The following is a 27,622-nucleotide window of genomic DNA, read 5'->3' as shown; positions in this document are numbered from 1 at the left end:
TCATTACTTGCTGTACCTGTATGTTATAATTTTGTGATTCATGTACAAGGACACCAAAATCCTGCTGCGTCGAAGCATTCTCCCTCCACTTAAATATTATTCTGCTTTTTTATTCTTCCAGCAAGCATGTTGAATGGAAATGGTGAGCATCTGCTGGCCTTCTGCAACAGTAACGGGCTCAGCATTGGGAATAACTTTTTAAACAGAAGCACATCCACAAAAACACATGAAGGTCTCCAGATGGAAATATCCTGAACAAGATTGACTATAGCAGCAAATGAAGGCATCCCGAAAGGTGTCCAGATGTGTCAAGGTGCTGACATAGGATCTGGCCACATGCTTGTGTTCAGCCAGACCCACCTGAAGCTGAAGAAGGCAACAACCACAAAGTCCATTTACATTGTAAAATTTGCAGGACAGTTTCCAACTGGCCCTCTCCAATAGATTTAAAGTATTGATGAAGTCATGCAATGGGAATTTTTCAAAAGAGCAATTAAGGAGGCTGCAAAGTCACCATCGGGTGGAGAAGAGGAACCAACAAAGAACAATGAATCACTGACCCAACATGGAAATTGATTGATGATAGAAAGCTGATGAATAGCAAGAGGACCAGGAAAATAACATCAAGCAAAAAAGCAGTAAAGAAGAGCTGCAAGAGAGACAAACAAAGATAGAATTAAAAGACAGAGAGGCACAAGCAACAGTAAATTAGAACAACTCCAAGATGCTGTACAGGATCATAGAGGAATTGACTGGCGCAAGAACAACATCAATGTACCAATCAAGGGCAAGGACAGTAAGATGTTATTGATGGATCAGGAGCAGGAAGCAAGGTGGGTGTAACACTTTTGGGAGACCTTCAACCAGCCCAACCCCCGCGCCACATTTGAGTTCAATCTCAGTACCGCACCTCAACAGCTGAATGCCAATCTGGGAGAAATTGCCAGATCAGAGATCCAAAGAGCCATAAAGAGGCTGAAGAAGAACAAGACACCTAGGATCACTGAGTTACCAACAGAGCTGTTGAAAGATGGCAACAACACTGTCACAACAGAGCTCAAAGGTCTGTTCAACATGATTTGGACTCCAGAGGGTATCCCAGATGACTGCAAGCAAGGCGTAATCGTCAAGCTGCAGCAATTGGAGGGGCATAACACTGCTGTTAATACTTGGCAAGATCTTCAGCATAGTGTTCCTCAACAGTTTGAAAGCAGGAATAGACTGTACCCTTGATGAAGAACAGACAGGTCTCTGGGCTGGTAGATCATACTGAGAGTAGATCCTTACATTCAGGAACACAGAGCAGAATCTAGACCGTAGAGTATCAGAAACCACTGTATCAATTTAATTAATTTCAAGACAGCTTTTGATAGCATTCAGACAGTCATTCTAACACATCTCCAGGCAGTACAACAACCCATCAAGGTACATTAACTCCTTCAAAGCCTTCTACCGTGGCTTCAGATGCTGCATGAAGACTGACATGGGCACCATGGACTCCTTCAGTGTCATCACAAGAATATGGCAAGACTGCATTATCTCCCCATTCTTTCTCCTCTTAGTTATCGATTTAATCATGAAAAAGGCAATAGTGGCTGCAGAATTTGATATCCTGTGGCAACATCACTGGTTAGCAGACCTGGATTTCACAGATAACATCACCTTGCTGGCCTAAGAATGGCACACACTCCAAGACATGACAACCAGTCCTCCTAGTAGCAGCACCCAGGTTGGTCCACATAGCCACATAGCACCAATTACTTCCGCTCTCCAGGGAGGGCAATGTCATGATCAGTGTCCACACATTAATTGACAAAGCAGCATTGGTCTTCCAATGGCTTCACATGGTCTGGGTATCAACACCACCAACATTGCCATAAAGCTCTACATGTCCTCAGTAGTACCAACTGTAATCTATCCGAGTGAAACATGGAACAGAACATCAAAGGTGTCATGTCTTTCACTAGCATTGCTGACATCACATGGAGAGACAACATTACCAATGAAGAAGTGCTATACAGAGAATTGGTCAGCAGCACTTGTGGGACATCATGATGGAGAGACAATGGAGGTTAACGGGACATGTATTTCACCGTCTGAACATACTGCCAGAGTGGCAGTAGAGTGGGCACCACCAGATGGAAAAAGACAACAGGGTCAGCCAAGGAAGAACACTCAAGGAGGACCTTTAAGAGCAGGATGTCACCTGGGCTGCAGAAAAATAAATTGCAATGGACAAGGACCAGTATAGGAGTCTTGCTGCCTATTATCTGGCAATGGACTGGAGAAACTAAGTTGACCTGAGTTTATTCTTCCAGCCAAAGTGGAAAACCTCACATTTTCCAGAAGTTGCTGTTGCAGTGGAGTAACAATGGCAAACGCCATCCATTTCACTGCCATTACAACCTTCATTATGTTTAACTTGAACTGAACATGTCTTTCTTTAACCTGAACTTTGAAACAACTATTACTTTTTATTTTCTGAAATACTTGTAATTTAATAGACAAATGCATTTAATACTAAGCATTTGAGATTGCTGCGCCAATTCAGATTCTCTGTTCTAGTAACTTTTTCAGTAAACTAGCAACAGCAAAGTTTTTGGCTTATGCAACCTTACTCACATCTGTCAGTCATTGTTGGTTATGTTTCTGTAAACTGTTTTTACAATGTTAAAGGTGCTTCATAAATGAAAATCCTTATTATAGGATATTCTGCACCAAATTAGGAAGTATTGGACTGGAATGGTAATGCAGCACTGTCTTTAGGACTGGGGAAAGAGAGATGTTATATGCCACCACAAATCATTCCTATCAATGTGACTCCACGCAGAAGAGAGTTTTATAATGCATGATGTTCCATCCTGAAATGTGTCATTGCAACAAGTGCTTGGCAAATGAAATGTGTCCCCTAAATTTGCTTTATTCCCTTGAATAAAGATCATATCCTTTTAAACTTGAAGTCCAATATAGCCCATAAAACCACAGGAACTTTCCTTTTATAGGTTTTGATGGCAACAAACTGCCTTTGTTAAATTGCAGCCTTTCTTCCCTGAACCATCAATACAATTTGGGACATTCCTGCTTTATAGGTGGCACATTGGAACAATATAATTTATTAGAAAATAAATCATTTAGTTGTCAAGAGCAATAATTCAATTTTTTTTCAAACATTCTGTACTTTATCTGCTGCTACCAACAATTTGTTTATTGAATAATTCTGAATGACTTCCTTGTGTGCACTCAGAGATTCAATATACAGTTTAGAAACTTTTTGTAACAGTTAACAATGCTGGAAACAGATGTCATCAAGCCTTTTAGCTCTCTAATGAGGCAGGAAATGAGCAGCAGTATAAGCACAGCTACTTGTAAATGGATGAGCGTCCATCTGCAGTTAATAATAATCAGTCTGTTTCACCAGCCACCAATACTGCACGTGCAAACTCAGTCCTCAGGTGTCAGCTTACACTTACACAGAGCAGAATGAAACGACTTGTAGCTATTTATAGGAATAAGCTGCAGTCCTGCATGGCCTTTTCAAATATGATCTAAAAAGGCCCGTGTTTCTCTGGTAACACGTATTACCATTTTTCACAACTCACCAAGCCACAGATATCATTCCATTTACAAAGGAATCTGTCAATCAACTGGTTCAAAAAAAATGCAGTGTGAAAAATCATATTCCAGAGATGCATGCCACTGCCATCTGAATATCTTGCTGCTGTGGGTCTTCATGCCAGCCTTGTAGTAACAATTTTCATCACAGGTTGTGATCAGAGCTAAAAAAGATCCCTAATACAATCCATTCAAATTAAACCACCTGAATTCAAACTCAAAGCTTGATAAAACATTGTAGTACTTTATTGAAGGGACACATTCACAGTCAACAGTCTAAATAATAAGCAATGTTCAATACATATTTCTAACAGTATGGGTGAGAGGAAGGATTGAGGCTGAAATTTCTCTGGTCACAATTCCAGTGGTTATATCAGCATAATGTATGTAGAGTAAAGGGTTAATGGTTACATTAATTGGACAATTATGCTTAAAAAAAAGTGCAATCATGACATCAAGGTCAGATGACCAGGAGACTGCAAGGGAGCAAGACACAGATCAAGCTGTGACCAGAGAATAATATCTCTATCATGGGGCCTTGGACATAAATGGTTGTAAATAAATAGATTTAAGAGAAGCTTAATACAGACTAAGTCCCTCATAGAGTAAGTTTTTTTTATTTCATGGGACATGGGTGTCGCTGGCTGGCCAGCATTTATTGCCCATCCCCGGTTGCCCTTGGAGGGCAGTTGAGAGTCAACCACATTGCTGTGGCTCTGGAGTCACATGTAGGCCAGATAAGGACGGCAGGTAAGGACGGCAGATTTCCTTCCCTAAAAAGGACATCTGTGAACCAGATGGGTTTTTCCAACAATCAACAATGGTTTCACCGTCATCAGTAGATTCTTAATTCCAGATATTTTTATTGAATTCAAATTCCACCATCTGCTGTGGCGGGAGTCGAACCCAGGTCCCCAGAACATTAGCTGAGTTTCTGGATTAATAGTCTAGTGATAATACCACTAGGCCATCGCCTCAGTTACCAGTAGAAGTCATCCAGCCAGATGACAACATCAGGGCAACAAGCCAGACCAATGCTCATTGGCAACCTGCAACAGGATAATTCCTCCCAATCTCACATTAAGAAAATCATGGGGTTCCGCATGTTGCACCCCACAACCTATCTCTCTGCATCCCCTAGCATTCAGACTGAGTCTCAATCTCTCTTCCCCTTGATTTGAGACCTGGGACTGGATTCTGGCTATTGGGGTGGGTAGAATTTCCCAATTCGCTAGATCCGCCTCAGTTAAAAAATGTCCTGAACTTGCGCGATTTTCACTCCAGGGGATGGGTACAGGATCAATTCAGGTCCACTGACCCCTGAGCTGGGCAAGTGTCAAGGCAGACTGGTTAGAGGGCCTACACAGTTCTCTGAGACCTTGTCCCAGCAGTTGTAGAAGCTGTTTAGCCCTTTAGCTCTTATAGTGGGACCAGGAGGATCCAATCGTTCTGAGCAATGGAAGTACCAATGACATAGGCAGGGAAGGAGGTTCAGTATGGCCAGTCTGAGGAAGTAGGCACCAAATTAAGAAGCAGAAACTCAAACGTAGTTATTTCTGGATTATTACCTGAGCCACATGCAAAATGGCATAGGACAAATAAGTTGAGAGAGAAGAATGCATGGCACAATGATTGGTGTGGGAGAAGTGTGTTCCAGTTCATGGGGCACTGGCGCCAGTATTGGGGAAAGTGGGATCTGTACCCCTGGGACTTATCCAAATACTGCTGCCTCCATTTTTGCTTTAGTGTGGTTACTGAGCATGTGCCAAGAACTGACTTGTAACTGCACATGCTCAGTCTTCTTTTAAGCACACCGCTGCTTCAGTCACCACCTCTCTTGACCCCCTCACCATTTACCACCTCACTTGCTGCCTCGACAGCTCTCTTTTCTGCTTCATTTTCCATCCCTCTCCATACCCCTTCTACTTGCAGCCTTGCTTGCAGCCCCTCTCGCAAGTCCTTGCTCACATGAGAGGGGAAAGCAGTGAGGAGCGCATTAAGTAGCAGAGAGTGAGGGGTCAGGTGAGGGAAGTGGCAAGGAGGACATTGAGCGGGAGGGAGGGAGTGAGAAGAAGGAAGTGACAAGGGGGATAGAGTGAGGGGCTCAAGGGAAAAAAAGGTGCATAGGCAGCAAACGAGAGGGAGTGAGGGGTTTGGCAGAGGGAAGCATTAAGTGGGAGGCAAGTAGAATGAGTAATAAATTAGATAGTTAGTAAGTCTAATAATTAGAAGGAGGATTTTTGCCCTAGATATGTGGAAGACAACTAATAGGTTTATAATATGAAAATTGCAGGTCAGGAATGTAACTCAAAACTTATTACAAGCTTTCTTATTGGGGGGGGGGGGGGGAAGTATTTTCATTAGCATGGCATTTTTTAGGAATACTTTAGGAATGCTAACCTGCCTTCATTTATCTATAGTGATGTATTTTGAATCATGAAGCAGTGTTCAGGTCACAAGTGTACATATTACATATGTAAAATTCCAATTCCAAATAAAATTGGGACCCATATGAGTGGCTGACACTGTTTTGAGATTTACCTTGATTTAATGAAATACATGAAATGGGATAAAGATTTCTCCTGTTGCAGTGCTTTATCTGACTGGGCAATGTTGGTTTCTTACTTTATAAGAAAAATAATCTCGATGATCTTTGAAAAAAACTCTTTCCTTTGTTGCTGTTGCTCTATGCACTAAGGGCATGTATGTCAAAGTGACCTGTATGTCAAAGTGACCTGTGTGTGATTGGTGGTGTTTTCACACGGCTTGTAAGCAAAACAACTTTGTGTGGATGTTAAATATAAAGAGTGAATGAATTGTCAAGATGTAAATTGACTCCAAATGGAAGTGGAATAAGGCTACCATCTCTAGGCTGCCTCACATCATCTTGTTGTGGTGTCAGATTGAGCCTTCAGGCACATGGTATTGGTGTGCAGCAAAGCCATTTCACACCAGAGTGTGAAAGCACTCTTTATAATTGCTGACAAAGATTCGGATTACCTATCGAGTCACCAATGGAAAGTCTCAGTACCGTAACTTCTGAGTTCTGGGGCAGTGTAACTGGGCGAGACACCAAAAGGTGCATTAGGGAACACCCACCCGGAAGTTCCCAGATAAGGTTTTCATGACAATTGCCTGGGAAGTGCAAATTTCCCCGGGCAACTTATCTGCACTGGGAACCATCTGAAAATGTGATTTAAATTGCAAACTTCAGATGGTCCGGACTGTCTTACATCAACTTACCCAGAAAAAGGTAGAAAGACTAAAATCGCTTCTAACTTCTGGGTAACTACTGTACAGACACACACCCTCTTCCAATACAGGACTCAACCCACACTCCCAAAGCCTTCCATGGGACTACGCCCATTTCTGTGACACCCGCCCCCCGCCGCCAACACAGAACTCTTACCCCCATCACCTGATTCTCACCCCCATACTGAGGTCCTACCTCCCCCCCCCCCCCACCCAAGGCCCAACTCAACCATTCCAAAAGAATTAACCATCCCCACCCCCAAATCCTACTCACTTACCTTCTCCCTAGCCTTTAAGCTTGGTTGGGCCTTTAACTTGTTTGTGACAGCTTTTTTAAAAATTCATTCATGGGACATGGGCATCGCTGCTGGCCAGCGTTTATTACCCATCCCTAGTTGCCCTTGAGAAGGTGGTGATGAGCCGCCTCTCGAGTCGCTGCAATCCATGTGCCGTGGGTTGACCCACAATGCAGTTAGGGAGGGAATTCAAGAATTTTGACCCAGCCACTGGGAAGGAATGGTGATATATTTCTAATGTGGAGATGCCGGCGTTGGACTGGGGTAAGCACAGTAAGAAGTCTCACAACACCAGGTTATAGTCCAACAGGTTTATTTGGTAGCAAATACCATAAGCTTTCGGAGCGCTGCCCCTTCGTCAGATGGAGTGTAAATCTGTTCTCCAACAGTGCACAGAGACACAGAAATCAAGTTACAGAATACTAATTAGAATGCAAATCTCTACAGCCAGCAAGGTCTTAAAGGTACAGATAATGTGGGTGGAGGGAACATTAAACACAGGTTAAAGAGATGTGTATTGTCTCCAGACAGAACAGCTAGTAAGATTCTGCAAGATCAGGGGGAAAGCTGTGGGGGTTACTGATAATGTGACATAAATCCAACATCCCGGTTTAGGCCGTCCTCTTCAGTATGATGATGGCCCCTCCTTTGTCTGCTGGTTTGATGACAATGTTGCGGTTGGTCTTGAGAGCGTGGAAATATTTCTAAGTCAGGACAGTGAGTGGCTTGGAGGGGAACTTGCAGGTGGTGGTGTTCCCATGTATCTGCCACTAAAAGGGTGCATGGCCTCCTTGTATCTGATTGAGCTGCAATCGCTACTTGTCCCGGAGATGCACTGCAATGAACATATCTCTCCCGCCCTGAGTTGGAAGGTCAAGTGAGATAGGATCAAAAGAAATTTAAGGTATAGAAACTAGGAGCAGAGTGGCAATCTGACTCTGACTGCCAATCCATGGAAGCTCAGGCATAATGTTTTGCAGGAGCATTGTTCAAACCACAAACTGATTTGCAAAAAACATTGCACAGCAACATAATATTGCCCAATAGCACAAAGCACTGGCAATCCAATGCCCTGCCATACCATTCACTGTGTCCTCACTTTTAAATTAAAACACTTTGGCCATTATTCACAAAAGGAATGAGAGAAAAAAATGGACCATGAAAAGTAATAGCTGTCCACTTGACAAATTAGAAACCTATATACACAAGATAATTTTGTGTTGTATCTGAACAAATCATTGTACCACTTGTACACATAGCTGCATTCACTTGGCTGGCCATCTATCATTGTCACTCAATAAAGAGTGCTGGACAGAGCTGTCTTCACTGAAGTTCACTCAGTCACTCGGAATGCAGAGCTAAATGTTCAGCTTAAGTAGGTTTTGGTACAAATGGTGCAGCATTTTCTTCTTGCACTGTGTGACGTGACAAGCCACCCCACTAAAGTCACCTATCTCTGCCTGGTGTTCACAAGGAGGTTTTGAACAAAAGGATAAGATGGAAACAGGGTGGGAACTCTGGAAAACAGGTCAGCCAGAACTATTCAATGTGGGATCAAGAACAGGATAGACAGAGGTCAGGGAAAGTGCAGCAGTAGTGGCAGTCCACCAATTCAGCTAGAGAAAGGTGATCAAAAGGAAAAGATGGAAGAAAAGATAGAACCATAGATGCAGGATTAAAAATGCATTCAAAGTTTTCTTTGACAAACACAAACAGAATTATGCATTAGTGCATGTGTGTATTTGGAATTAATTAAAAACTGTAGAAGTTCACCATTTTTTAAACACTTCTTGCATTTATGAGAGGGTTGTATCTCATAACAGCAAATTTGGCAAGCGTTATGGGGGTCTTGGGAAGGATAAGCCACAGGGAACGTCCGAGTGAGAAGTGACTTTGAAATGCAATAGTAGACACTTGAGGAAGGGATTACTGCCCTTAGGGAGGTAGAAGATGATGATAACAGAAGAAGATGTTGTAAGATACCACAGACACTGGTCTAAGTAGAATCAATTGTTCCTTTATAAGTTTTACATTCCAGCTGTCAAGAGTCATAATTGTACATAAATCACACTTCTCAGTATGGTTTGCTTTGTTTTAAAGAGCTCCCAGTGGTTGAGGTGTTCGATCAGACCCTGTTCACTTGTTAAATTGGACTGTTGAACCCGATCACTTCCGCTTCATTTTTTCTTTATTCTGTCGTTGTTTATTGACAGGTCATCTTATTACTGGTGACAGTCGAGTGAAACAGGTAAGGAGACTGCTGTGCTTTTAAGGTTGCCAAATCTGGTTAGACATATTCCTGAATATTTCATTACATCACTTCCCGCCCCAATCACTCCAGCCCAGTCACAGCCTTTTACCCCATCTTCATTTTGTTTTCTATAATTAATGAGCAAAAGTGTTCCAAGAAAAAGGCACAATTTTCTTTAAAATCGCCCCCTTGATTTTCCTCCTGGTTTGTTCACTGTACAGTCCACAAGATTATTCTTTAATTCCTAGAGATTCCAAGACAATTCTGAAGATTCCCGGTGAGATCAGGAATCAGGCGGAGGTCCATTTCACTAGATTGCCACCCAGTCTATGCTGTGCAGTTATATTCGGGCCTAGCACAATTTAACGATCTTAGTACAATACTTCAGATGACAGCACTTCAATGGTCATCGCAACTGTGGCCATTGCTGAGGTTGAAACATAAGGCAGCCTCAACAGCAGGGAGTCCTTGAAGAGAGAAATTTGGGGTTGACCTTATGTTGAGAATTTAAGCAGAGAGATACATCTAACTCATATCTTGTATTATTTTCTGATCAGAGAGGAAATCATTCAGGTCATTAATCAAGAATACTGGCAGTGCCCGGGCATGACCCTCTTCCCCCCTGAACAATGCATTCATCTGACCTCCTCTGACAAGTTCTGCCCACCAGCTGCACGCCATGGGAGACCTGTCATAATTCATGTTGGCATGAATGTATAATGTTATGGAGGGGTTTTATTAGGGGCCTGATAGTTAGATGTTACATTTATTGGAATGGGCTTCCCGACGTTGAATGTCAGGATTCCTGTTCTGTCACTGATGGGAGTGGAGGGGATGCAGTAACAATTGCCTCAAGCCTTTACATTGGCGTGAAGCACGATTTGGACCTCTCACGGGATTTTACGCTCCCTTCGCCAATCCCACCCAATGAAAGCAGGAGCAGAAAATCTCTCTCATCCATCCACCCCCCCTTATATGAAACATGGATGGGGCAGTGAGCAGTGGCAGGAGGACGACTGAAATTCACAGTGATTGTTTTGTGAAGATGTGACTGATTCGATAAATACAGAAATGCAGTAGAAATAGTGTATATGGACTTACACAAGTCCAAGAATGCCTGTCATTAAAATTCAGGCACAAAAGCTGAATTCTTGTAAAATTAGAAAGTTGTGGACAGAAAGGAAACAAAAGGTTCAGGTAAATGGGTGCTGTTCAGAGCAGAGATTGTATGGAAATGGTTAACCCCCGAAGTCACTGCTGGCTCCATTTTTAATCACACTTTGGAGTCAACATCTCCAAATTCCAGTACGTTGGTGTGTATTGAAAGGGTTATAATATATAAAAGTGAATCAAGAGAAGTCATTTTAAAGCAAAGTATTGCAGATGCTTCAAATCGGAAATAAAAACAGAAAATGCTGGAAATACTCAGCAAGTCAGGATTATATATAGAGACAGAAACAGAGTTAATGGGGAAGTCCAACACTGGGGCTGAAAGCAGGAGTCAACATTGCTTCAATATGCAGCTGACCCAGGGCGGCAAATTGTTGATCATAGCCAATTAAAAGGCCATCATGAGAGATCGCCCCAGGGATTGCTGATCCAGCGCCACCACAAGCAGCGGCCATTGCTGAGGCTGCAACACATGAGAGGGTGCTTCAATGACTAGGGAACCTTGAAGACAAGCAAGTAGGCTGGGACCAAGCAGGCCTCGACAGTCAAGGGGATTTGGGTAGGGATTATGGGGGAAAGAGGTTGCTGGCTTCTTTATAAAGCACATTGTACTTGGGTTCAAAAGTACCCAAGTACTTGGGGGCTGCTCTATTGCTGCAAGGGAGGCCATTGCCACTGGGGAGCACTTCTGTGAAGCAATGAATACCAATGATGGAAGGCCCACCTGCAGAGCCTGCCTCCTGTGTGGCTGCCAGATTTCATCTCGAGGCTTTCCTATGTGGCGAAGGACCATCTCAATGCTGGTAAAATATGGCCCTAAACTGGCCATTTAAGTAGCTCAATTGCTCTTTCATCAGTCTCTGAGCCAACGATGTTCCCGCTCCATGGAAGTCAGCAGACAATTACACTGGTTAAAACCTGATAGAGGGAGATCTTTGCAGTCTCACCAGAATTTTGCAGTGTGACCCCACACTGGAGACTGCGAGTTTAATCAAGGCAGCCTCTCTGCGGATCCACTGGATTTGGAGGCTCCATGCCCCTTTGATGTATGACCATACAATATCAGCCAATCCCAATCCAGGGGAGGGGTTGCCCTTCCATTGTTTTGGATCTGCGTTCCTAGACCTTGTTTATTTCTACCTTAGCAGCACCGTGTGAGGCTGCCAGTTCTAGAGGTGCTGGCCCTCTGATTGCACGGGCATTAAGGATGGTGACTGTGAAAGCTACCATTTAGAAGATGGCTGAGCCATCTCACTGCCGGCAAATGGTGGCTTAGGATTCCGATTTGGTTCCAATGATGGGGTCCCAACATTTACAGGAAAATTCAATGCATTAACTCTGTTTCTCTCTCCATGGATGCAGCCAGACTTGCTGAGCATTTCCAGCAAGTTCTGTTTTAATTTGGGGTAATTTTAAAACTGTATTTGGCCCTGGTAAGACCACAGCTTGGGGTAGTGTGGGCAGTTTTGAACTCCCCATTTCAGTATAGATACTTGGTTATTGGAAGAAGAGTAGGACCACTCAGTTGATCCCAAAATTTAACTGAATAATATTTGAGGAAAGATTGATTAGCCTGCATCTTTTCTCTTTTGAAAAGACCGAGAAGCAATATGGTAGAGGTGTAAAAAAATGTATGGACAAATCGCATTCAAGTAAGCTTTGCTGCCATGTACAAACTTAACCACAAGGAATCATGTTTACAAATTAAAGGCAACAACAGCAAACAGGAAATGCAGGAGATTGCTTTTATAAAAGCGTGTTAAGTATGTGGCAAACATGTGATGGAACAAGAAACCTTAATGTGTTTCAAAAGGAACTAAACAGAGCTCTTGTCAATAAATGGGACACAGGGTTATCAGAAATCCACCAGGTGAACACTGTAGAGAAGTGAACTCGATCAACAGAATGTTTTCTACTGCCTACCTGAATCCATTACTGATCTTGCTACAGGTAGGGTCTTGGAAAACCTACACTGAACTGTTCCTGTCCGCTTCACAATGAGAAGTTCAGGAGCTGCCCCAAAGCCATTCACTTCATATTGTCAGCAGATCTTAAATAAAATGTGAAAAAAATAGGGAAGTGAGGATGCAGGATCTTCATTTGGTTTGACTAGTTGATGCTAAAATGAAACCAGGACTATCCGATCTGGATCTTGCAAGTATTTCAAACAATTGAAGGCCCATTACTTGTGCATACAATGAGCATAGCTATCAGAAAAAGAGTAAGTAACAGAATTATTTTGAATGTAAGTAAATGTGAATAGCCCCAGATGGTAAGGTGATGTCCTTTGTTTCAAGAGACATTATTAAACTGACTTCCCAACTAAAATTCACCTTTCAACCTTAACCAGACCAACTGGAAAATGCAACCTAAACACCTGCTCTTTCACCTTTTGAACCTAAGTACAATGTGCTTTATAATATTTCTCATCGGGAAAACGATGAAGAGTTTCCAATAATTATGTGCAGAGGTAAAACCCAGAGTCAAAACCGTTCAGCTACAACTTTAGAAAAGCAAAGTCCCAAAATCAGTCTTTACATATTATTGACATTTCTGAGGATCTTGAATATTTTATTTTATACGTTTCCTGTAGATAAGTTGGGTAAGTTTGACTAAAATACACACACAATTCAGTGAAGTGGACCTTTAGCAATACATTTGTTCAAATCTGTTCATTTGACAGCAAATTAAATTGGGTCAATTTTGTTACTGAGTTAGAATTACATTTATTCTCAAATGGTTTTGATGAAAAGGGATGAACCAAAAAGAGCATAAAATTAAACACACATCAAAAATGTATGCATACCTACCAGAGTTTAAGAAAGCCATTGACAAACTAGATTTGATATTCCATGTGTGTGGAAATAATCTTGACAGCATTCCTTTCCTTCTACTTTAGCTTCTTATCAGATGCCTAGCTCTTTTGTCCTTTCTGCAGTTTGTTCTATTTGATGCTGTAGGGGGGTAGGGGCTTTACTTCTTGTTCAAACTCCCTAAACCAAAGCTTTCAATATTCCTGCAGAGTTTGTAATACTTCACTTGCATTCATAATGATTAAAGGAACCAGTCAGCCCATTAAAAAAAGCATCTTTCAAAACATTACATTTTACAACCTGAAGAAGGAAACACCATCCAGTTTATTTGAAAAAGTGAATAATAGTTTCGGTGCCAGTGATGCACGACTCAGTGTTTTGAAAGAAATCTAAGAATCGGCAAGTGTTTGGTCTATTTTCTGATCAGACCTTGGGATCTATTTCTTGTAGACAATAGAGCCTGAAACCGCTGCAACAAAGAAAACTAAAAAAAAACAAACACATCAAAAATGCAAGGTATGGAATGAATTGACAGTCCGACCTACCACACTACAATGTAAAAGAGCTAATCTGCACATCTCAGCAAAGATGGGGCAAGATTTTCTTAGCTAGGTCATTAACTTTTTCTAGCCCAAGGCTGTTCTGCAGTTTTAACAGTGCGTTCCTCATCTATTCCAAGCGGCTATTTTCCCTGAATGTAAATGTCCATGTAAATCAGGCCAACTAAAATTAAGCACCATTAGGAAAGAATTCAAAGCAGGTGGAAATTAATCCTTTCGATAATTTCAGACGTACTTACTACTGGACAATGTTTATATGGCTCCTCTAGAACTATTTTGCTCAATTCATTTGCCCCAATATCATCCCCTTTGCCATGCACCATCAACCCTTTTGCCATTTCATCATTTCTGCCTTCCAACGCATCATAAACAGCCTCTTATTTGGTTAAAAACTGTTAAAATGTATTTTTCCAGTTCTGACCGAACACCCCACAAAAACAGGATGAAATATTAAAATATCCATACCTCACACCAATCCTCCCACTTTGAAGGAGACGGACTAGAGGGGGCAGTCAGCCTACTCCCAAAAGGCAAATTGGCCATTTAAATGTTATAATGAGGTTGGGTGAATCTGCTTTACATGTTTAATTCTGGCTGGCTATGTTTGCAGGCCTTGGGAAACCCAAAAGCTCAAAGGAAGCAAGAACAGCTTCAGGAAGAAAATTTAAGTTTCCTTATAGCACTGCTTGGGGGCCAGGAGGAACAGGAATGCTTCCCTCTCCCCTTCCCCCAACCTCTAACCCCCATACTACACCCCTCAAACTTACCCAATTCCTTGGGATTGGACACCCTTCCATTAGATATCACACCCACCCAAAGAACCCCCTCCCAAAATAAAAACCCAAAAGTCAGGAATTGGACACCCCTCCTCCTTCCCCTGGATTTGCACCAAATGCTTCATGGTTCCTTATCCATGGCTGAGGTCAGGCTTCTGGCATGTTTAGGCTCAAGACGCCCATTTAGTTTTGACATAGGGATCCCAACGACTGGGGAAGATCAATCCCAAGAGACAGTGAGACAACAGGCATTTTTGCTCTTAAACCTGTAAACAAGCAGCAGGCTTGTACACTCAGTTAGTTTACTTAAAGTACATCTGAAATTATCGAAAGGATTAATTTCCACCTGCTTTGAATTCTTTCCTAATGGTGCTTAATTTTAGTTGGCCTGATTTACATGGACATTTACATTCAGGGAAAATAGCCACTTGGAATAGGTGAGGAACGCACTGTTAAAATTGCAGAACAGCTTTGGGCTAGAAAAAGTTAATAACCTAGCTAAGAAAATCTTGCCCCATCTTTGCTGAGATGTGCAGATTAGCTCTTTTACATTGTAGTGTGGTAGGTCGGACTGTCAATTCATTCCATACCTTGCATGGTTTAGTTCAGCTGGAACCAGAAGGTCGACTCCACAATGTGAGGAGACAATATAGGCTGACACTGTACTGCAATACTGAGAGGGTGCTGCATTGTTGCGGTTGTTATCTTTCACCCTGAAGGAGAGCAGGGAGTTCTGACTGGGTCCTGGCCAACGTTCCCTCCTCAACAGGCCAGTTAGCAACACTTTGCTGTTTGAGAGACTAGTAATTTTCCTACATACCAACAATGACTACATTTCAAAAATGATTCACTGCATGCAAATGCTTTGGGGTGTACTGAGAATTTGCTAAGATACCATGTAAGTTACAGTGTGGTTATTCTTTCTTTAAAATAATATATCATTTGAGATTCTGGAAACAAGCATTTGTAAAACATTTACATTATTACATCGGATTCTTTTACCTTGGCAGAGGCATTATAGACCCACAATAAACTGGATAAGGGAGTCTGCTGCAAGCATAAGGAAACCAGACTGAACTTCATACTAACTGAAAGCCTGGCTCCTGGAATCTGAATTAAAAAGAGGTCAATATAGAAGCAGCTTTACTTGCCTGTTGGGCGAGTGCTTAATAGCTGAGCTTTTTTTTCAGTAACAAGGCATTCATTTCATCTGAAGGGGAGGGAACAGAAAAAACTGGCAGAACCTGCTTTGTCCAGATCACTCCAGATTTGGCTTCCTGTTGGCTAACTGTGGAGGTCTGCTGACACAGTCACTGGCACAAGCAGGATTGCCAGCTCTTGAACAAAATGTTGCCAAAATGTTGCTATGGATCCCTTTGTAGCTTTAAACATCCTCCTATGTATTGATGACTGATTAAAAATAACTAAATACACATAAAAAAAAGAAAAATTGCTAACTATTATAAATAAGCACTTTCCTAGCTATAAGGAAATTTCTAGTTATTACTCAGTTAACTTAAACGGAAAAGCTCCACCCTTCCTGACAACTGAGCCAGCCTGGACTGGTAATAGATGGTAACTGTCCCTGTCTATAGCAAATCTAAACAGGATTTTCCTGTGTGCATGGGACTTCATGTGGTACCTAGGGTCCTACCAAAAAAATCACACCATTCTTGGATTGTTTTATGTCACTGGAATACAATTGGCAGGTGCTATATTTGGGATTTTCACCTCCAGGGATTTATCATCAATGACTCAAATGCTTCCGAGTCCAGAAAGCTGCTGTCTGGTCTCCACTTGCAACTAAAAGTATGGATTTAGATTTCCTTGTTTTTAACCATTGGAGTTACAAGATTTGGAGTGGCAACTGGACGACAAGTAAATAAAAGGCACGGCACATTGAGATCATGGGTTTCTGTTTACCAACTTCCTGCCATACATCCCCACACCCCATCACCCTCCTCCACCCTCTGAAACGCAAGAATGCCATAAGTAGGTGGTGTTTGGCACTGGAGAAAAGCCCAAACAAAGCCATGGTATTGATGATCAGTAAAAATGTCTAACCCCCCCATACCAATTCTTAAATTAGAACTTCAAACCCAATAATAAACTGCAGAGAATAAATTTAGAAATGTCATGAACAAATAGCTCAGTTGTCTCTGAGTTGAGTGACAGCATCCACTGGAACATCTGAGTGACTGCAGCACTCATCAAAAAGTAAACACTAGGGTTTGGTACTTAGCAGTCAGAATACTGCACTTGCTTCCTGGAAGAAATGAATTGAGTGCTGTGCTGTACATTTTAGAAATAATAGATTCAGTGCTCCCTGGGTTTTGTTTTTTTTTGTCTTCTTTAATGTAGTGGTAGAAAAACATAGCAGATGTTTTCAATATTATCTGTGATTTTACAGCACTTTATACATTCAAGCGAGTAGTACTTATTAAAAATAATAAATTTATACACCCATTTAATTTTGCAATTAGTGTAATGAATATAATTCTCTATATTACAAACAGAGACAGAATACCTCATTGATTGTATAGCACTTTGGGATGCCCTGAGGTTGTGAAAAGCACTTTCAAACTGCAAGTCTTTAGTTTGATTTTATTGAATGCTAGGGTGGATCTTTATTTGCATCATTGTGAAGGACATCAACAATATTTTGAAACAATTCCAATATTTTTGCCCCTGGAGCTCTTGGGTCAGCCAGTATATGTTTTGATACCGCTCAAAGCTCTGTGACTGCATCAAGATCTTCTATGATGCATACACAGACAGTGTTATCGCTTGCTGCACTATATCTCATGGCAGAAAGTCAAGATTAATTATTGTTCTTTCAAAGTGGATTCCAAGAGATTCAAATCTGTCTGCCTCAACCCAGTGACAAAATCGTAAGGTGAAACCATCCACCTCAATGGAAAGGAAAATCAAGTGGGGTTTATAACAGTAGCTGGTCTGCAAATGCCTATTTTCCGCATACTATCAATATTTAAAGTTTATCTCAAAGTCAGCAAAGAACTGGATCAAAGGGAAATTCTATGGGTGGGGTTCTTGGCTGCCAGCAGGAAAGCCAGTGAAAGACCCCTTGTCACCTTTTTTAGGGAAAGGCTGCTGCAATATGTGCCACTCGGGCACTTCACAAGCCAGTAGCAGTGCCTGTGGTTACTATGACTTTCACCCATGGCCTAGTATCGTTGTTAGATCCCAGAGCAGAGGTGAGTGATTGAGGGAGGGGGGAGAAAATCCAGAGCAAGGGTGGATGGGAGATTGGCTGGGGGCAGGCCCAACCCAATTTCTGATGCTGGGTCCTTCCATCAGAAACCAAACACCTTTGAACTCCACCGTGGGAGTCCGCAGGCAACTCCACATGCGTTTACTTGTCTTATCACCCATGTGGCAAGCCCCTGACCCATCTGGGTTAGTACCAGCAGCAGCGGAATGAGGTCCTTAAGTGACATCACAGGTCTTCCCGTCACAGATTTCATCAGGTTGGAGGCAGGAAGGTAGTAGGGGTCCCATGATTCAGCCCCATCCACTAAACCTACTACAGGGGAGGGAAGATGATTCAGGTCTGTTGCCTGGATTCAACAGCGTAACAACCTGATGGATGTTGACCTCCTGGCAGTCAGACTAAAACAGCAGCATCATCTAAGCAGCTTTAAAACCCATCAGCCTAAACATGAGCTAAAACAGATCCTAAACTGCAGTTAAGTTACATTTCTCCTTTTTTTTGTCAATTACCTTAAATCTGCGATTATTGTTTACTGACCCTCCTGCCAATGGAAACAGTTTCTCAGAAAAAGGCATCACCATCCTGCCTTTTTGTTATTTCTGCAAGTTCCAGGATAATAATACGACCACAAAAATAACAGGGAATTTAAACACCAAAGGATGAGAATTCCCAGTTCCCTTTTCCTCTAAGCCATGCTGGCAAAAAGCATGATAATATTTGGTCCCTTAACTTTTTTCCTTCCTAAGCATGTTTTGTTGATGGAAGCATCAGTTGTTATCACTTCTATCAGCTTTAAGCATATCTCCTTAAGCCCTTCTGCTGCCCCATCAACTCACCTAGATTTTTCTACCATTTGCCATGGTGGGATTCAAACCTGGGTCCCCAGTCCATTACTCTGGGACTCTAGATTACCAATCCAGTGACAATACCACTATGCCACCAGCTGCATTGCCAAAACAGTCTGCGATGCAATAAGACTGCAATGCCTTATTAGAAATTGTTCTGCACTGTGATAGTGACAGCAAAGGAATTGGAACTGACAGTAACAGGTATGATCAGTGTTTTAAGACACATTAATGTCATTGGTCAGTATGGATATCGAACCAGCGACTTTGCTGTTATTAGCACCACACTCTAACCATCTGAGCTAACTGGCCAGCATCAACATGTACAAGTGCAAGAAGCCCATGGACTTATTTTGACATTTTTGTCATCAAGATTAAGATCAACCATTGGCTGCCTCTAGTACTTACCTCTTCCTCTTTTCCACCAAGAAGAGTCTGTGAGTTCCCTGTCCTGAGCCTTGATTTCTCACCAGAATCTTTCCATTCTCTCATCATGCCCTCTCTTGAGTTTGTCTTATCCATGAAGCCCATGTCATGCTTGTAATAAAGTCGTTGTTATACCACTATGTGAAATCTGTATGTAACTTCACTGTCTTCTGTGGATCAGCTTTGACTGAAGAGTCCGGTGCAAGATCAGCATGGATGTCCCCAGAACTGGCAGTTCATGTTGTCATTGTTGGTGCTTGGGGGAGCTTCTGCATTTCTGCCACCTCTGGGCATGTCAGATTTTGTGCATTTGGTGCAGCTAGTCCTCAAAGCCTGCTGAACCAAATTTCAGTGCTTGCTTCTATATGGGCCAGTCGACTGCAGTGTTTTCCCAAGAGATGTGGTCTGCAATGCAGAAGTTTGTAAAGCTCTTTTAAGGGGGTCATTCCATTGTTTGTACTGACCACCTTTACGCTGAGACTGTTCCACATAAAAATCTTCTTGGGGATTCTGTAATCACCAATGCAGGAGACATGGCCTGTCCAACTAAATTGAATTTTCTGCAGGGTGGTCTCCATACTGTTAAGTCCAGTGTCATGAAGGACATCATTTTTGTGATGCCATGTTAACTTGTCCCACTGCCACTGAACTGCTGTCCACTTAACTTTCGTTCCTTTACATATCCTAAATGTTGTTATAAATTGTTCTCTCTCCTCAGGTATTGCCCCCTTTCTTTCAAAAATTCCATTATCACCCCTTCATTATTCACCATTGTGTTCTTGAAAATTACCATCTCACTTCTAACAACTCTTTGATCTCCAAAGTTTTTGTAATTCATTTATGGGATGTGGGTGTCGCTAGCTAGGCTAGCATTTATTGCCAATCTCTAATTGCCCTTCAGAAAATGTTTTAACTTGCCACCCTGCCAAATCCATGCCCATGGTTCTCAGAACATCATGTTTGAGCTTCTCCAATCAACATCTTCAAGTTCCCCTCCAAGTCACACACCATCCTGACTTGGAAATGTATCATCGATCCTTTACTGTCACTGGGTCAAAATCCTGGAACTCCCTCCCTAACAGCACTGTGGGTGTACCTGCACCCAGGGACTGAAGCAGTTCAAGAAGACAGCTCACCACCACCTTCTCCAGTGTAGCTAGGGATGGGCAATAAATTCTGCCCTAGCCAGCAATGCCCACATTCTGTAAATTAATTTTTAAAAATCATGTTTTTGCCCTCCCAAAACACTAATACTGCCCTAATAAAGGCCACAAATGGCATCCTCTGTGACAGTAGTCTATCTCATCTCACTTAACATTCAACATGATAGGCATTCTACCCCCAATGCTGTGCCTTCGTTGTTTAGCTCACTGGAAATACTGTTGTTTGATTCCTCTCTGACCTATTCAATCATTGCAAGAAGTTTAACAACACCAGGTTAAAGTCCAACAGGTTTATTTGGTAGCAAAAGCCACACAAGCTTTCGGAGCCCCAAGCCCCTTCTTCAGGTGAGTGGGAATTCTGTTTACAAACAGGGCATATAAAGACAGAGACTCAATTTACATGAATGATGGTTGGAATGCGAATACTTACAACTAATCAAGTCTTTAAGATATAAACAATGTGAGTGGAGAGAGCATCAAGACAGGCTAATGAGATGTGTATTGTCTCCAGACAGGACAGCCAGTGAAACTCTGCAGGTCCAGGCAGGCTGTGGGGATTACAAATAATGTGACATGAACCCAGTATCCCGGTTGAGGCCGTCCTCATGTGTACGGAACTTGGCTATCAGTTTCTGCTCAGCGACTCTGCGCCGTCGTGTGTGTGTCGTGAAGGCCACCTTGGAGAACGCTTATCCGAATATCTGAGGCCGAATGCCCGTGACCGCTGAGGTGCTCCCCAACAGGAAGAGAACAGTCTTGCCTAGTGATGGTCGAGCGGTGTTCATTCATCCGTTGTCACAGCGTCTGCATGGTTTCCCCAATGTACCATGCCTCGGGACATCCTTTCCTGCAGCGTATCAGGTAGACAACATTGGCCGAGTTGCAAGAGTATGTACCGTGTACCTGGTGGATGGTGTTCTCACGTAAGATGATGGCATCTGTGTCGATGATCCAGCACGTCTTGCAGAGGTTGCTGTGGCAGGGTTGTGTGGTGTCATGGTCACTGTTCTCTTGAAGGCTGGGTAGTTTGCTGCGGACAATGGTCTGTTTGAGGTTGTGCGGTTGTTTGAAGGCAAGAAGTGGGGGTGTGGGGATGGCCTTGGCGAGATGTTCGTCTTCATCAATGACATGTTGAAGGCTCCGGAGGAGATGCCATAGCTTCTCCGCTCCGGGGAAGTACTGGACGACGAAGGGTACTCTGTCCACCGTGTTCCCGTATTTGTCTTCTGAGGTCGGTGCGGTTTTTCACTGTGGCACGTCGGAACTGTTGATCGATGATTTGAGCGCTATATCCTGTTCTTATGAGGGCATCTTTCAGCGTCTGGAGGTGTCTGTTGCGATCCTCCTCATCCGAGCAGATCCTGTGTATACGGAGGGCTTGTCCGTAGGGGATGACTTCTTTAACGTGTTTAGGGTGGAAGCTGGAGAAGTGGAGCATTGTGAGGTTATCTGTGGGCTTGCGATACAGTGAGGTGCTGAGGTGACCGTCCTTAATGGAGATGCGTGTGTCCAAGAATGCAACCGATTCAACCGAGGCATATACTCTTGTCACTGATTCCATCCCCTTCTGTGCCACTGTCTCATATTGAATCGATATGTTTGAAACCTCAGCATCCTAAGCTGAGTTTCTGACCCCATATGCTCTCCAAACAAAATCTGTTGCCTTCCATCTCTATAACTTTGCTTTTTCCTATTCCTACAGCAGTCCCTCTGCTTCCCAAATTTTCATACATTCCTTTCTCACCCTCAAACTTGATCATTCTAAAATCCCCTGGCAAGCTTTTATCTTCAATAAATAGCAGTTCATCCAAAGCTCCACTGCCTCTGTCCTATTCTGCACCAGCTCCAGATCAGTCAACACTCCTGTCTGATTTGTATTGATTCTTGCTCGTTCAATGCTTCAACTTTGAAATTTTCATCCCTGTGTTTAAGTCCATTTATGGCCTTGACCCTGCCGACATCAGCAACCTCCTGAAGCTCATACCTTCTCCCACTACCCGCTAAATCTCTATTCATCTAATTTGGCCATCTCCTGCATCCCCCAATCCTGTGCACTACATCCTGATGCCATGCTATCAGCATCGCAACTGCACACAATGGAATTCCCTCCCTAAACTGCTTAGCTTCACAACCGTTTCTTTCTTCTTAAGTGCTAAATACCAAATGTTTGCTCACCTCATCTAATACCTTTGATTCAGCATTCATTTTTGTTACACTTCTGTGAAGCACCCTGAATTTCTTTAAATGCAAGTTCTCATAATACAATCAAGTTTCAGGAATTTATGATGCCGTCAATTGTCAGTATTTTCTGGGGAAAGCCACTGTCTCCTTTTGTGGGCCTACACTTTAACTGAAGAAATGGCTCATCTACAATAGAGAATCAGGATCAGTTCCACCGTCTGCAATAAAACCATTCTCCTTTTTCAACAAGAGGAGGCTGAACGGCTCAAACAGGTTGGTTCTTTTGGATTGCTTGAACGAGACTGAAATTAGGTATAATTTCCAAAACCTGTGACATAGAACATAGAACATAGAAAGCCACAGCACAAACAGGCCCTTCGGCCCACAAGTTGCGCCGATCACATCCCCACCTCTAGGCCTATCTATAGCCCTCAATCCCATTAAATCCCATGTACTCATCCAGAAGTCTCTTAAAAGACCCCAACGAGTTTGCCTCCACCACCACCGACGTCAGCCGATTCCACTCACCCACCACCCTCTGAGTGAAAAACTTACCCCTGACATCTCCTCTGTACCTACCCCCCAGCACCTTAAACCTGTGTCCTCTCGTAGCAACCATTTCAGCCCTTGGAAATAGCCTCTGAGAGTCTACCCTATCCAGACCTCTCAACATCTTGTAAACCTCTATCAGGTCACCTCTCATCCTTCGTCTCTCCAGGGAGAAGAGACCAAGCTCCCTCAACCTATCCTCATAAGGCATGCCCCCCAATCCAGGCAACATCCTTGTAAATCTCCTCTGCACCCTTTCAATGGCTTCAACATCTTTCCTGTAATGAGGTGACCAGAACTGCGCGCAGTACTCCAAGTGGGGTCTAACCAGGGTCCTATAAAGCTGCAGCATTATCTCCCGACTCCTAAACTCAATCCCTCGATTAATGAAGGCCAGTACGCCGTACGCCTTCTTGACCGCATCCTCCACCTGCGAGGCCGATTTAAGAGTCCTATGGACCCGGACCCCAAGGTCCTTCTGATCCTCTACACTGCTAAGAATGGTACCCTTCATATTATACTGCTGCTTCATCCCATTGGATCTGCCAAAATGGATCACCACACACTTATCCGGGTTGAAGTCCATCTGCCACTTCTCCGCCCAGTCTTGCATTCTATCTATGTCTCGCTGCAACTTCTGACATCCCTCCAAACTATCCACAACACCACCTACCTTGGTGTCGTCAGCAAACTTACCAACCCATCCCTCCACTTCCTCATCCAGGTCATACAAACAGCAAGGGTCCCAGAACAGATCCCTGGGGCACTCCACTGGTCACTGACCTCCATGCAGAGAAAGACCCCTCCACAGCCACTCTCTGCCTTCTGCAGGCAAGCCAGTTCTGGATCCACAAGGCAACAGCCCCTTGGATCCCATGCCCTCTCACTTTCTCAAGAAGTCTTGCATGGGGGACCTTATCGAACGCCTTGCTGAAGTCCATATAGACCACATCCACCGCTCTTCCTTCGTCAATGTGTTTGGTCACATTTTCAAAGAACTCAACCAGGCTCGTAAGGCACGACCTGCCCTTGACAAAGCCGTGCTGACTACTTTTGATCATACTAAACTTCTCTAGATGATCATAAATCCTGTCTCTCAGGATCCTCTCCATCAACTTACCAACCACTGAGGTTAGACTCACCGGTCGGTAATTTCCCGGGCTGTCCCTGTTCCCTTTCTTGAATATAGGGACCACATCTGCCATCCAGCAGGACAAAGACAGCAGATCCATGGGAACACCATCACCTCCAAGTCATACATCATCCTGACTTGGAAATATATATCTCTAAACCTTCATTGGCCCAAGGCCAGGAGCCTGGAGCTCCCTAACCAACAATATTAGCATTTTCACCACATGGATTGCGGTCAAGAATAGGCCAAGCGTCACTTTCTCAGGTCAACTAGGAATGGGCAATAAATGCTGACCTTAATTGTGAGGCCAATTATCTCACGATTGTATTAAATCACAATTAAGTAGCAAAGTAACAAATTTCACTGGTCAGGATCAATTGGGTGGGCATTTAAATTTGAATTAACCAATTAAGAGGTTTGAATCAAGCAACAAATTTTCATGGGAGGAGCTTTCATAATATTTCAATTAACAAATTATTCAAATTGATAAACTTATAATTAAGGGCAGAATTTTCCCAATCTATGATTAAGACCCGTGTTTGGGCAGGAATTGGGAGCGTTTCCCAATGCGGAGCCCGATGGAAAAACACATCAAATCTGCCGACTCTGACCTCATTGGTTATGGACTTGGGGGTTTTGCACCATATTCCATGGTGGAACAGGCCTGATAGCACATAGTGTACCATCCCACCTGCGCACCATTTTGAAAAGACATGCAACATTACTGACCCACTATTGTAGAAAGAAGGTGGACATCCTGAAAATGAAGATGGATCTCCAGGAACATTCTGAAGCTGGAGGATGGACCTCTCCAGGATACCGAATCTGGAAGATTCACCTGTGGATGCCCCCTGGACCCCGGAATGCCACAGCAGTGGGTGGGGGGAGCGTCCACATGTGGACCTTAATGACTACCGACTGGTGACTCTGACATCCATCATTATGAAGTGCTTCGAAAGGCTAGTCGTGGCACGAATCAATTCCAGCCTCCCGGACTACCTGGATCCACTACAGTTTGCCTATTGCTGCAGCAGTTCCACAGCAGATGCTATCTCCCTGGTCCTGCACTCAACCCTGGAACGCCTAGATAACAAGGACACCTATTCAGACTCCTAATTATTGACTACAGCTCAGCCTTTAACACCATTATTCCAACAAACTCATCTCCAAACTCCGCGGCCTGGGCCTCAGCACCTCCCTCTGCGACTGGATCCTGAAGTTCCTAACTCGCAGACCACAATCAGTAAGGATAGGCAACAACACCTCCTCCACAATCATCCCCAATACTAATGCCCCACAAGGCTGTGTTCTCAGCCCCCTACTATACTCCTTACACACCTTTGACTGTGGGCAAAATTCCCCTCCAATTCGATTTCAAGTTTGCTGACGACACCACCATAGTGGATTGGATTGGATCTCAAAACAATGACGAGATAGAGTACAGGAATGAGATAGAGAATCTGGTGAACTGGTGCGGCAACAATAATCTCTCCCTCAATGTCAACAAAACAAGGAGATTGTCATCGACTTCAGGAAGCGTAGCGAAGAACATGCCCCTGTCTACATCAATGGGGACGAAGTAGAAAGGATCGAGAGCTTCAAGTTTTTAGATGTCTATATCACCAACAACCTGTCCTGGCCCCCCCATGCCGACACTATAGTTAAGAAAGCCCACCAATGCCTCTACTTTCTCAGAAGATTAAGGAAATTTGACATGTCAGCTACGACTCTCACCAACTTTTACAGATGCACCATAGAAAGCATTCTTTCTGTTGTATCACAGCTTGGTATGGCTCCTGCTCTGCCCAAGACCGCAAGGAACTACAAAAGGTTGTGAATGTAGCCCAATCCATCACGCAAACCAGCCTCCCATCCATTGACTCTGTCTACACTTCCCGCTGCCTCGGCAAAGCAGCCAGCATAATTAAGGACCCCACGTATCCGGACATTCTCGCTTCCACTTTCTTCCGTCGGGAAAAAGATACAAAAGTCTGAGGTCACGTACCAACCAACACAAGAACAGTTTCTTCCCTGCTACTGTCAGACTTTTGAATGGACTTACCTTGCATTAGGTTGATCTTTCTCTACACCCTGGTTATGACTGTAACACTACATTCTGCACTCTCTCATTTCCTTCTCTATGAATGGTATGCTTTGTCTGTATAGCGCGCAAGAAACAATACTTTTCACTGTATGCTAATACATGTGACAATAATAAGTCAAATCAAATCAAAGACCTTCCAAGTTCAGTATGCTGGAGGGGGTGTATCTTCCAGAATCAGAATGTTCTCAGAGATCCATCTTCTTTCTTAGGAGGTCCATCTTCCAGTCTCAGGATGCATCCAGAGATCCGGAGATCCACTTTCAGGAGGTCCACCTTCTTTCTTCAATAGTGGGTCTGTGATGGTGTCTGGATAGGGTGGTGAACGACGTGTGATCAGGCCTGTTCCAAAATGGAATACAGCACAAAGTACCCGGGTACATAATTAATGAGTTTGAGACTGGAAGATTTGGTGTGTTTTCCTGCCTGTCTTCACATCAGGAAACACTCCATGGTGGCCACCAAAAGAGGTGCTGGAAAATCTCAGCAAGTCTGGCAGCATCTGTAAGGAGAGAAAAGAAAAGGGTCATCTGGACTCGAAACGTCAGCTCTTTTCTCTCCTTACAGATGCTGCCAGACCTGCTGAGATTTTCCAGCATTTTCTCTTTTGGTTTCAGATTCCAGCATCTGCAGTAATTTGCTTTTGTGTGGGGGTGGTCAGAATTTGGATGGTGATAGGGTCAGGTTGTTGGGGGGTGGTCAGTGGTGGGGCTGATCAATGAAGCGGCAGTTGGATGGTCAGTGGCAGTACCCAATAGGGGTGATCGGATGTCGGGGGGTTGGGTAATCAGGAGGGGGCTGAGTGGTAGTGGTGTAGGGGTTGGCTAGTTGGGAGTGTTGGGTGGTCAGCAGGAGCTGGGTGGTCAGTGGGGAAGTGTCAGATTTTCTGGGATGGTCAGTGGTGGGGGGAGTCAGGTGGTCAGTGGGGGTAGTCAGTCATGGGAGGAGGGGGAGGAGTCAGTAAAGTTGTTGGGGGGGGGGTGCAAAATCCAGGATGAATCAATGGGGGCAGGAGTCCCATGGAGGTGTAGTCAGGGTGGGGTTGCAGGAGTCAGGCAGTTCTTGAGGGGGTAGTGGGGAACAGCTAGTGAAGACCCATGGTGAGAGAGGCCATTATTGTAGTTACCCTGAAGTTAGAAGTTTACTTCTTCCAACATTTTCTGGCTAATTATTACTATAATACAGTTGGAACCATCTGAAGTTTGCAATTTATATTGTACTTTCAGATGGTTCTGAACGAAGGGCTATTGTCCAACAGAAATT

General features: G+C 43.5%; 1 protein-coding gene across 1 annotated transcript in view; it reads right to left on the bottom strand.

Annotated features, from left to right (window-relative positions):
• sulf1 (sulfatase 1) overlaps nt 1–27,622 on the bottom strand; it is a 423,430-nt gene that overhangs the window by 309,623 nt on the left and 86,185 nt on the right. The window lies entirely within an intron of this gene.

The sequence above is a fragment of the Mustelus asterias genome, chromosome 7, assembly GCF_964213995.1.
Source record: "Mustelus asterias chromosome 7, sMusAst1.hap1.1, whole genome shotgun sequence".
In the NCBI taxonomy this organism is placed as follows: domain Eukaryota; kingdom Metazoa; phylum Chordata; class Chondrichthyes; order Carcharhiniformes; family Triakidae; genus Mustelus; species Mustelus asterias.
This window is presented reverse-complemented; position numbering and strand designations above follow the sequence as displayed.